Source organism: Ictidomys tridecemlineatus, chromosome 13 (assembly GCF_052094955.1).
Source record: "Ictidomys tridecemlineatus isolate mIctTri1 chromosome 13, mIctTri1.hap1, whole genome shotgun sequence".
NCBI classification, from domain to species: Eukaryota; Metazoa; Chordata; class Mammalia; order Rodentia; family Sciuridae; genus Ictidomys; species Ictidomys tridecemlineatus.
In genome coordinates, this window is record NC_135489.1 from 7,182,696 (window position 1) to 7,191,156 (window position 8,461).

General features: G+C 45.1%; 1 protein-coding gene across 2 annotated transcripts in view; it reads right to left on the bottom strand.

Moving 5' to 3' along the window:
• The window catches only part of Socs6 (suppressor of cytokine signaling 6), a 29,418-nt gene extending 21,481 nt beyond the window's left edge, over positions 1-7,937 (bottom strand). Inside the window, exon 1 of one of the 2 annotated variants that reach the window (XM_078029894.1) lies at positions 7,764-7,937. The gene's annotated coding sequence lies outside the window, so the exon portion shown is untranslated. Of the gene's footprint in view, positions 1-7,660 lie in introns of both variants that reach the window. The other variant, XM_078029893.1, reaches the window with a different exon arrangement.
• Between the last annotated feature and the right edge of the window lie 524 nt (positions 7,938-8,461).

Here is an 8,461-nt window from a genome sequence, read left to right on the forward strand (position 1 = left end):
GAATATATAAGATATTTTCATTTAGTTTGCACTAGAGAATATGTGCTTTCAGTTAAACATAATCTTCTCATTTTCCAAAGTGCTACCCAAATTAAGAATGGGGTTTTAGTGCAGATTTGGGATGTAAAAGGTAATTCATGCAAGATTTACTATTAAATGTACATTAAGAGCCAATGTAAACCTCATTCATTGATCATTAGAACTATAGGGGATCTTAGATAGCAATAACTATCCAACTTAATAAGAGTCCTATTAAGCAAATAACATAAAACCTTACAAAATAGAAGGATTATTTCCTTTGTAATAAAACTTGAGTGTCAAAAGTAATCATAAGTGAACTCCCAGATATGACATCTCTGTTTTTAAAAAGACCCAACTTCAAATAATACGTTACCCACTATAGATCAGTAGGCATTTCATAAATTAAGTTACCAGAGATCAGTAACATAGATGTGGCTTCAGGAGATCATGAAATGAAAACTCATTACAATTATTTAAAGAAAAATTACATTTCGCCTCCCTCAAAATAAAGGTTTTAATATTCACCTATGCTAGCAAACCAAACAAAAACTATTTAAAAAGAAAAAAAAAAGAGAGAAAGATACTGATTAAACATGTACTTCTTGATCTCCACTATCACCCTGACACACAGACAATGAAAGCTGGAAAGCAAATTCAAATGATAACACTGTAAATTGGCTTAGACAAACTGGAGGAAACTAAAATCTAACTCAAGGCTTGGCCTGTAGCTCAGGGGTCGAGTACTTGCTTAGTATGCACAAGGCCTTGGGTTCAATCCCCAGCATCACAAAAAAATATTTTTTTAACTCAGCATACAGCTTCTTTTATTCAGCAAATTATTTTTGAGATTATTCCATATTCTTTTAAAAATTAATTTGTTTATTTTAGTTAGTTACACAAGACAGTAGAATGCCTTTTATCATACATAAATGCGATATAATTTCTCACAAAAAAATTTTTCAAATAAAACAAAATCCAAAGGCCTACTGGAAAATGCCAAAAACAAGTCTGAGAAAAGGTATCATAAATCTAAAGCAAGTTAGATGCTATTCTTATTTAAAAAGGGGCAAGGAGAAAATAGGGAGAACTGTAAGAAAACAAAAGTCAATGTCAGAATTAAAAATTCAATGAAAGAAAAAGTAAACAATACCTCTCCACCCCCCCCAAAAAAAGACCAACATGAAAAACTGAGCTAAAAGAATCAATGGATGGGGGCTGGGGTTGTGGCTCAGCAGTAGAACACTCGCCTAGCGTGTGCAAGGCAGGTTCGATCCTCAGCACCACATAAAAATAAACAAATAAACAAAGGTATTATGTCCAACTACAACTAAAAAATAAATATTTTTTAAAAAAGGAATCAATGGATCAACTCAGGAGTTACTAAAGCCAGTGAAGAAGACCTTCAGAAAGAAAAAAGAAAATAAAGGAAAAAGAAAAAAATGAAAGTTTAAATTTTCCTGGAACTAAACAACACAAGTTTACAGACTCAAATAAGTGATCAATGAAATGATTAGTACATCCAAAAAAAGACAAGAACAATAATTAAGCATACCATGTTAAAATTTTAGCATTCCAGAGATAATACCAAGGTCTTGAAAAATGTCTAGAAAGAGAAGGAAAAAAAGATACACAAATGCTTGGGAAGCAGGTGGCACCTGACTCAAAGATGACAATGGAACAATGCCTTCAAAATTCCAAGAGAAAATATGCTTTCATTTATGGCTCAGTGACTCTCCTGTGGTCATCTCCATTTCCTGGGATCCCAGTAGGACCACAAGCCTGATTCTAGCCAAAGGACTAACCGTGTGTACCCCTTAGCCCACTTGTACCCGCACCCTAAACCTGAGACAATAGGAGAAGGCCTGCAGATAAAAGTGGACTAAGGCAAAGGAAGACCAGCTCACTCCAGACTTTAGGAAAGCAAGAAATAAACCTTCATTCCACAGTGAGATTCCAGGGTTAATCTGTCACTGCACATAAACTATTCCATACTGACTAAAATAAGATGCATCCCTCCCACCATCTCTCTCAGGAAGGGACAAGGAGGATGAGCTAAAACAAAAACAAGGAGCCCCACCTTGGAAGCAGGAGAAAAGAACTTCCAGATTGATGGCACAGGCTCCTCCTGTTTCAGATCCTGACCCTGCCTGTATATCTCCCCAGTCAAACACAAGGCACTCTCCAAGAGTCAGCTTTACTGCAACATCCTCCATGAAGTCACAAATCCAAATGCCCAGCTTCCACAATTAAGTTGTAACGTCTGGTCTCAAGGGCAAGAAGACTGTGTCTATCAGACCCCATTCTGAAATCGGCTAGTGTTCTATGGTATGTAACTTTAGGCAAACTGCATAACCTCTCCAATCTCAATTTCCTCTCCAGCTGTGTAAGGATGACGATGGGCTATAATCAATAAGGGTCCTTCTAGCTCTAAACTGTGGCAATTCTGCAAATGTATAAAACCACCAAAATCCTAATACAATTATGGGTGTTGGTACCTGTTTATACATTCTGCCAGACTGGGATATTTGATAAATTTTTTCCCTTTTTTTGAACTTTTTAAAGGCCATGTCAATAGACAAAAATGACTATTGTCAAAAGAGATAATATTTCAAAAACAAACTTTTAACAAACACCTTCATTATAAGATCAAATCAAAATTTACAAAAGGAAAGTAACATGCATACAAAATATTAAGTCTACCAATGAAAATTTATCTTAATTTTTTTTAAATATTTATTTTTTAGTTATAGGTGGACACAATATCTTTATTTTATTTTTATGTGGTGCCAAGGATCGAACCCAGTGCCTCGAGCATGCCGGTTGAGGGTGCTACCACTTGAGCCACATCCCCAGCCCAAATTCATCTTAATTTAAAAGTGTCCTAACACTGCAGCCTCAACCATCCAGCATGTTAACAGTGTGGTCAGAGTAAGGTCTACCACAAAAATCACCACAGGTACAACCATAAGCAGCAGCAAACAATGGACCCTTGGAGCTCTTACTGAATATGGCTTGTTTAAATAATTCTAAATATTAAACTACTGGAGTTTTTATAAAAAATCTATTAAGCACAAGTGTATATGTTAAATAGAATTTTGTACTGTCACAAAACTGCTATCTTTAGATGAATGGCCCCTTCAGAGGATCAAATTTACTTGCTGGAAATCTCAGTATGCCACAGACCACTAGGGTTTACAATGTTCAGAGGCCACTGAGCTATCAGAAGTATCCTGGCTGTCTCCCTCCTCTCTATTACTATTCAAGAAGTTGTTGCTGGAGAAATAGGTTAATCAACCCCCAGTCTCCAGGAATGGTGCCCTTTAAATAATTTCAAGAAAACATTTTAGCGTGGACACCACGAAGAGCAATAAAACAGCATCAGATCAACATCATCAAAGCAGAAGAGACAGAAGAGACAGAAGGCAAGTGCCTGCAAAACTACAAAGGCCCCAATGCCAAATTCTGTTCCAGTGGTCACCCAGTGCCAGGCCTAATCTGCCCCACCCTAGTAGCATGCACCACCAGTAATACTCCATGAATGCCCATTTGCTTTCCTCTTTTGTTTGTTTTTCTTGTCCCTTTGGTCTCACACCCTTTTTCCACACTGGACTTCTTTGACAAGAAAACCCAAGGGATTGCTAATTAACTACAATACTCCTTTTGACTAATCTAGTATATCTTAACTAATTATTACTATTAACACTTGTGTATTCCAGGAGCTTGATAGATACATATATATCAATTTTTCATATTGAGGAAGACACTACTACTATTTTATATATAAACAATATAAAAGTTTAAAAAAATAAACAAAACCTATCTATAAAATTCAAGTGTTAAAATTCATATCTATATCTGCATCCCCATGAGAGACTGCCTGCATTGGTTACAATCAAAGTCATCTAAGTCTCTGGCTTGTCTAATTCCAAATCAATTTTTCCTTCTTGCTTGACTTTACATCAGAAAACTGAAGATGCCAGGGAGCTCCATATACCTGAGTGGCCTTCAGCACCTGAGGTTTTGCTTTACTGAACTATGTAAGCTAATGCCAAGGAAACTGTCCTTTGCAATGATTACTTTCCAAACGCTAAATAACTACAGTTCCATGTGCACCCATATGGAGAGCCAGGTGGAGTCCCAAGTCAACTCAGACACCCTGAGGCTGCACATTGTGTAGGGCTGTGTGGGCCACTTATTACAGGGTCTTGATTTTACTAGTGCTGTGATTTATTCAGCTGAGCAAATCAGCTAACACAGGAATAAACAATATAAATAAGCAATACAACCAATAAAGCAATACAAACACCAACAGTTTTCTAAGATCTACACAGAACATCTTTGCCCTTAATAGGTTGGAAAATATATTCCCTTTTTTATATACAAGGTAGCTCCTCAGAGGCCAAGCCCCTCAGGATGTATTAAGGACACAAAGAGGACAGACAGCCCATGGCAGGCCTGCTGCCCTCACACAACATGCACTGAGTGGACAAACTAGGCACAAGTACACAGAAAAATTACAGACAGCAGTAAATGTGACAGAGGAAACGTGTAAATTGACTACTAGGGATTACTGAAAGGACCCTGAGGTAGTCAGGGAAGGCTTCTCTGAGGTACTGATGCTGGAGGAAGATCCGAGGGAGAACCAACCACACAAAGAGCCACTGAAGGGCATTGCAGGAAACAACCACCATGTCCAAGACGGGAGTCAAAACACAGCTTAGAAAGGTGAGGGCCTAACTCTGTGAAAAATAGAAGCAGGCAGAAAGAGTTTGAAATAAACATATTCTTATGTTTACTATTTTAAATAAACATATTCTTAGCTGGGCACGGTGACACATGCCTGTAATCCCAATGGCTCAGGAAGCTGAGGCAGGAAGATTATAAGTTCAAAGCCAGCCTCAGCAACTTAGCAAGGCCCTAAGCATCTCAGCAAGACCTGCCTCAAAACAAAAAAATAAAAAGAGCTGTGGATGTGGCTCTGTGGTTAAGTGCCTCTGGATTCAAATCCCTGGTACCAAATAAATAAATAATATATATATATGGAAATATTCTTCCTACAACTGTAAAATGGCTTATTATCCCCACTCTAGCCACATATGAGGAATAAGACTTAGAGGCAATTCTAACCCTGCTCTGGTCAAATCGCTAGTAAATGGAAGCTCTAAAACCTCCTGACATCCTCTGTGTGAGGTGTGGGAACTGAGAGCCTAATGACTTTATGGAAACATCAACAAGACCAACAGCTATCTACTGATAGAAACAACTGTCCCAAGCAAGGAGAATTTGATGTCGTGTGCATCATCCACAAAGATCCTGATGTCAGTTTAAGAAAATTGTGCCCTCAGTCCTGAAACCTTCACTGACAGCTAAAACAACATGCCAAACTGCACCACAAATGACTCACAAACATTACAGCCATTTCACTCTCAGGACAACAGAACACAAGTCCCACCACTGCTTCTCTTTTAATACCTTTTTATTAAATTATTTCAATCACTCCAGTCATATAAGAAAATTTCTCCCTTTATAACATATGCTAATATTAGAAATTTCTTCCTTGTAAAAGGAATAATTTTACAAGAGTACTTGGGGACCACAGATGTAAATGCTATATCTAGAACTACAAGAGGTCAGAGGTCTGAAATAGATAATCTTCACTTCCAATAATGAGGGCAATAAACAAAACATGGAAAGGTGATCTCAGCAGCAGGTCACTTATTTACCTACCCTTATTAAGCAATGAAACAGAATGTACACAAATACACTAGCTATAGCAGAAATGAGGGGAGGCACTGTCCTCAAACTTCCAATGCCTGCATCATACTTCCAATGTGTCCATTAGCCTGTTTCTCATAATGGCATATTTTTAAGAGACAATAATAATAACTGCAACAAACTCAGAAATGACATAACATTCCCAGTTTTTCAGAGTGTATCATGACTTTTAAATAAGATCACATGATTACTTCTACAAGCAAAACAAAACACAAAGTTGCCTGAAAATTAGCCAAAATGGAGAGAACTAGTAGGATTTGCTCTGAAGAGAGGAGTCACACAAGAAGAGTCTTAAGACCCTTGATTTTGCCTTTAGACGAGGACCTTAAAAAGAGCACCTTTTCAACTCTAAAGCAAGACTGCAGGAAAACACAGGAAGGGAAGTGACCAAGAATCTGGTTGGAACTGCAGACCTGGTCTACACAACACCCCGTGCTGAGCCAGGCACCCAAATCCCTTCCCCGCCACTCCCGGCAGATGGCCTTTCAAGGGAGGGAGGCAGGTGACACCCTGAGGGTGTGCCCCTGGGTGGAGGAGGGACTTAAGGCTGACCAGTCTTCCACAGTAAGGAAAAGGGGCAAAGGGTAAGTACTTGCTATCAAGTCGGAATGTTAAAAAATAAAAATATTTAAAAAAGAGAAAAAGCATTTTCAGAGATGCTGAATAGAGTCCCAGAAAAGAGGTTCAGAGAACAACCTGGCTGATCATTACCCAGCCTGGAAGTGAAGAGCTCTTGCAAACTCCAGATTATTACGTTCTCCTGAGAATACCTATCAAGTCAAATGCCAGGAGCCAGCATATAGGAAGAAAAAAGGAGGGAGGACGTGGAACCAAAAGGCAAAGTCCACATCCTCCAGCCGCTTTTTTTTTTTTTTTCCTTTGAGCAGGGTATATCCTGAACCTTCCCACATCCATGAAGGCAGAACTGAGGAGGAATTGGACTGGAAGGTGGAAAGTGTCCGAGACTGCACAGGGTTTCCTGCGTTTTATCTGTGAAAGCTGGTAAACAATGCCATGCATGTTTCTAAACAGCGCTGACTCTTCAGAGCACTAACTACTTAAAATTCATTCATTCGAGCCCGCCAGGTTGTGGGTGCTGGGGGTTAAAAATGAAATCTCAAGGTAAACTGCTGCCGCCGCGGCTGGGAACATCGGATGCTTCACCTTGAAGCAGACATAAGTTTACTTTGTTTGATTACAAACGTGTCTTTATTCCAGGGCACACAGCAAATCAAAAGCGTCTCGGGGAGCGGTCGGTGTCCCGATTCTCGGCACCGCGGCACCGGCGGGCTCGGCGCCGGCCCTGAGACCTCTCAGCCGCGGGTCGGCCCGCTGCGCCGCGCGCCTCTCCCGCCGAAGCCCGGTCCCACCTCCTCTGCCACCAGCCCCCAATTCCAAAAGTGGGGCTGGGGGCCCCCGATTTCCCACTGCCCTGCGCTGGCCACACGCCGCCGCGCTCACTCGGGTCCGGCGCCGGGACCTGCCCCGGCGACCTCCGCGCTGCCGCGGGGACCCCGGCGCGGTCCCCGAAGTTGCCAACTCGGGGTCGCGCCGAGAACCGGGCCCGCGGCGCCCCGGGCGGTCTCCAACTCGCCGCCTCCGGCCCGGCCCGGCCCGGCCCGGCCCGCGGCGCCCGCAGCCCCCGCCCCGCGCCCGCGCCCGCCCCGCGCCCTGGCCGCGGCCTCCGGCCCGCACGCCGCCGGGAGCAGCGCCCAGGCCCCGCGGCCGCGGGCAACAAAGGCGGCGGCCGGCGGGCGCGGAGGCCGAGGGTCGGCGGCGCCGCCGCGGCCGCGCAGGCCTCGGCCCTCCCGCCGCCGCGCCCCGCCCCGCCGGCCCTGAGGCGGCCGGGCCTCGCCGCGCTCACCCGCGCCCGCGCCCGCGGCAGAGACGGCCGCGCAGGTCCTCGGCGGCGGCGCGACACGGGCGGCCAGAGCCCGCCGGCCTCCCGCGGGCCCCGCGACGCTCACCGGCGGCCGCCCGGGCCCGCTCCTCGCCCGCGCCGGCGCGACTGCCGCGCTCGTCCCCCTCGCCGGCAGCTCCGCCCCCCGCCGCCTGCCTCCGCCTCCTCCGCGGCCTCCTCCTCCTCCGGCTGGGCGCGCGGCCGCGGCGCCCCGGCCCGAGCCGAGCGCTGCGAGGACCTGGCGGCGCCCCGCGCCCTCTGCTCGCCCGGCGGGCGGGGCTCGGCGCGCGGGGCGGGGCGGGGCGGGGCGGGGCGGGGCGGGCGCCAGGGGGCGGGGCCGCGCGGCGGGCGGGCGGCGCGGGGCTGGGTCTCCCGCCGCCCGGGGCGCGCCCGGGGGCCGCGCGGCCCGAGCCCGAGGCCCGCGGACACCCGCGCAGGCAGAGCCACAAGTGGCACCCGGCCCCGCCGCCCCTGCGGAGGCCACCTGGCCGTGCACTCCTTTTTACTGGGGTTTGCTGCAAGTTCCCCATTGTTTGTGCCCCTGAATTCCAAGACAGCTGATGGGAAGTTGTGCATTCATTGGCAACTTGACTCATTTCTTTAGAGAAATGTGCTTCTAATGTATTAGCACTCCCAAAAGAGTTCGTTATTGTCCGTGAGAATCAGCAGGAATTTTTTATTTATCTTTTGATGATGAGCAACTAAAGATAAATATTCATACCTCAGGAAAGCTGCCAGAACATAAGTAGCATTGAAATCTAGTTT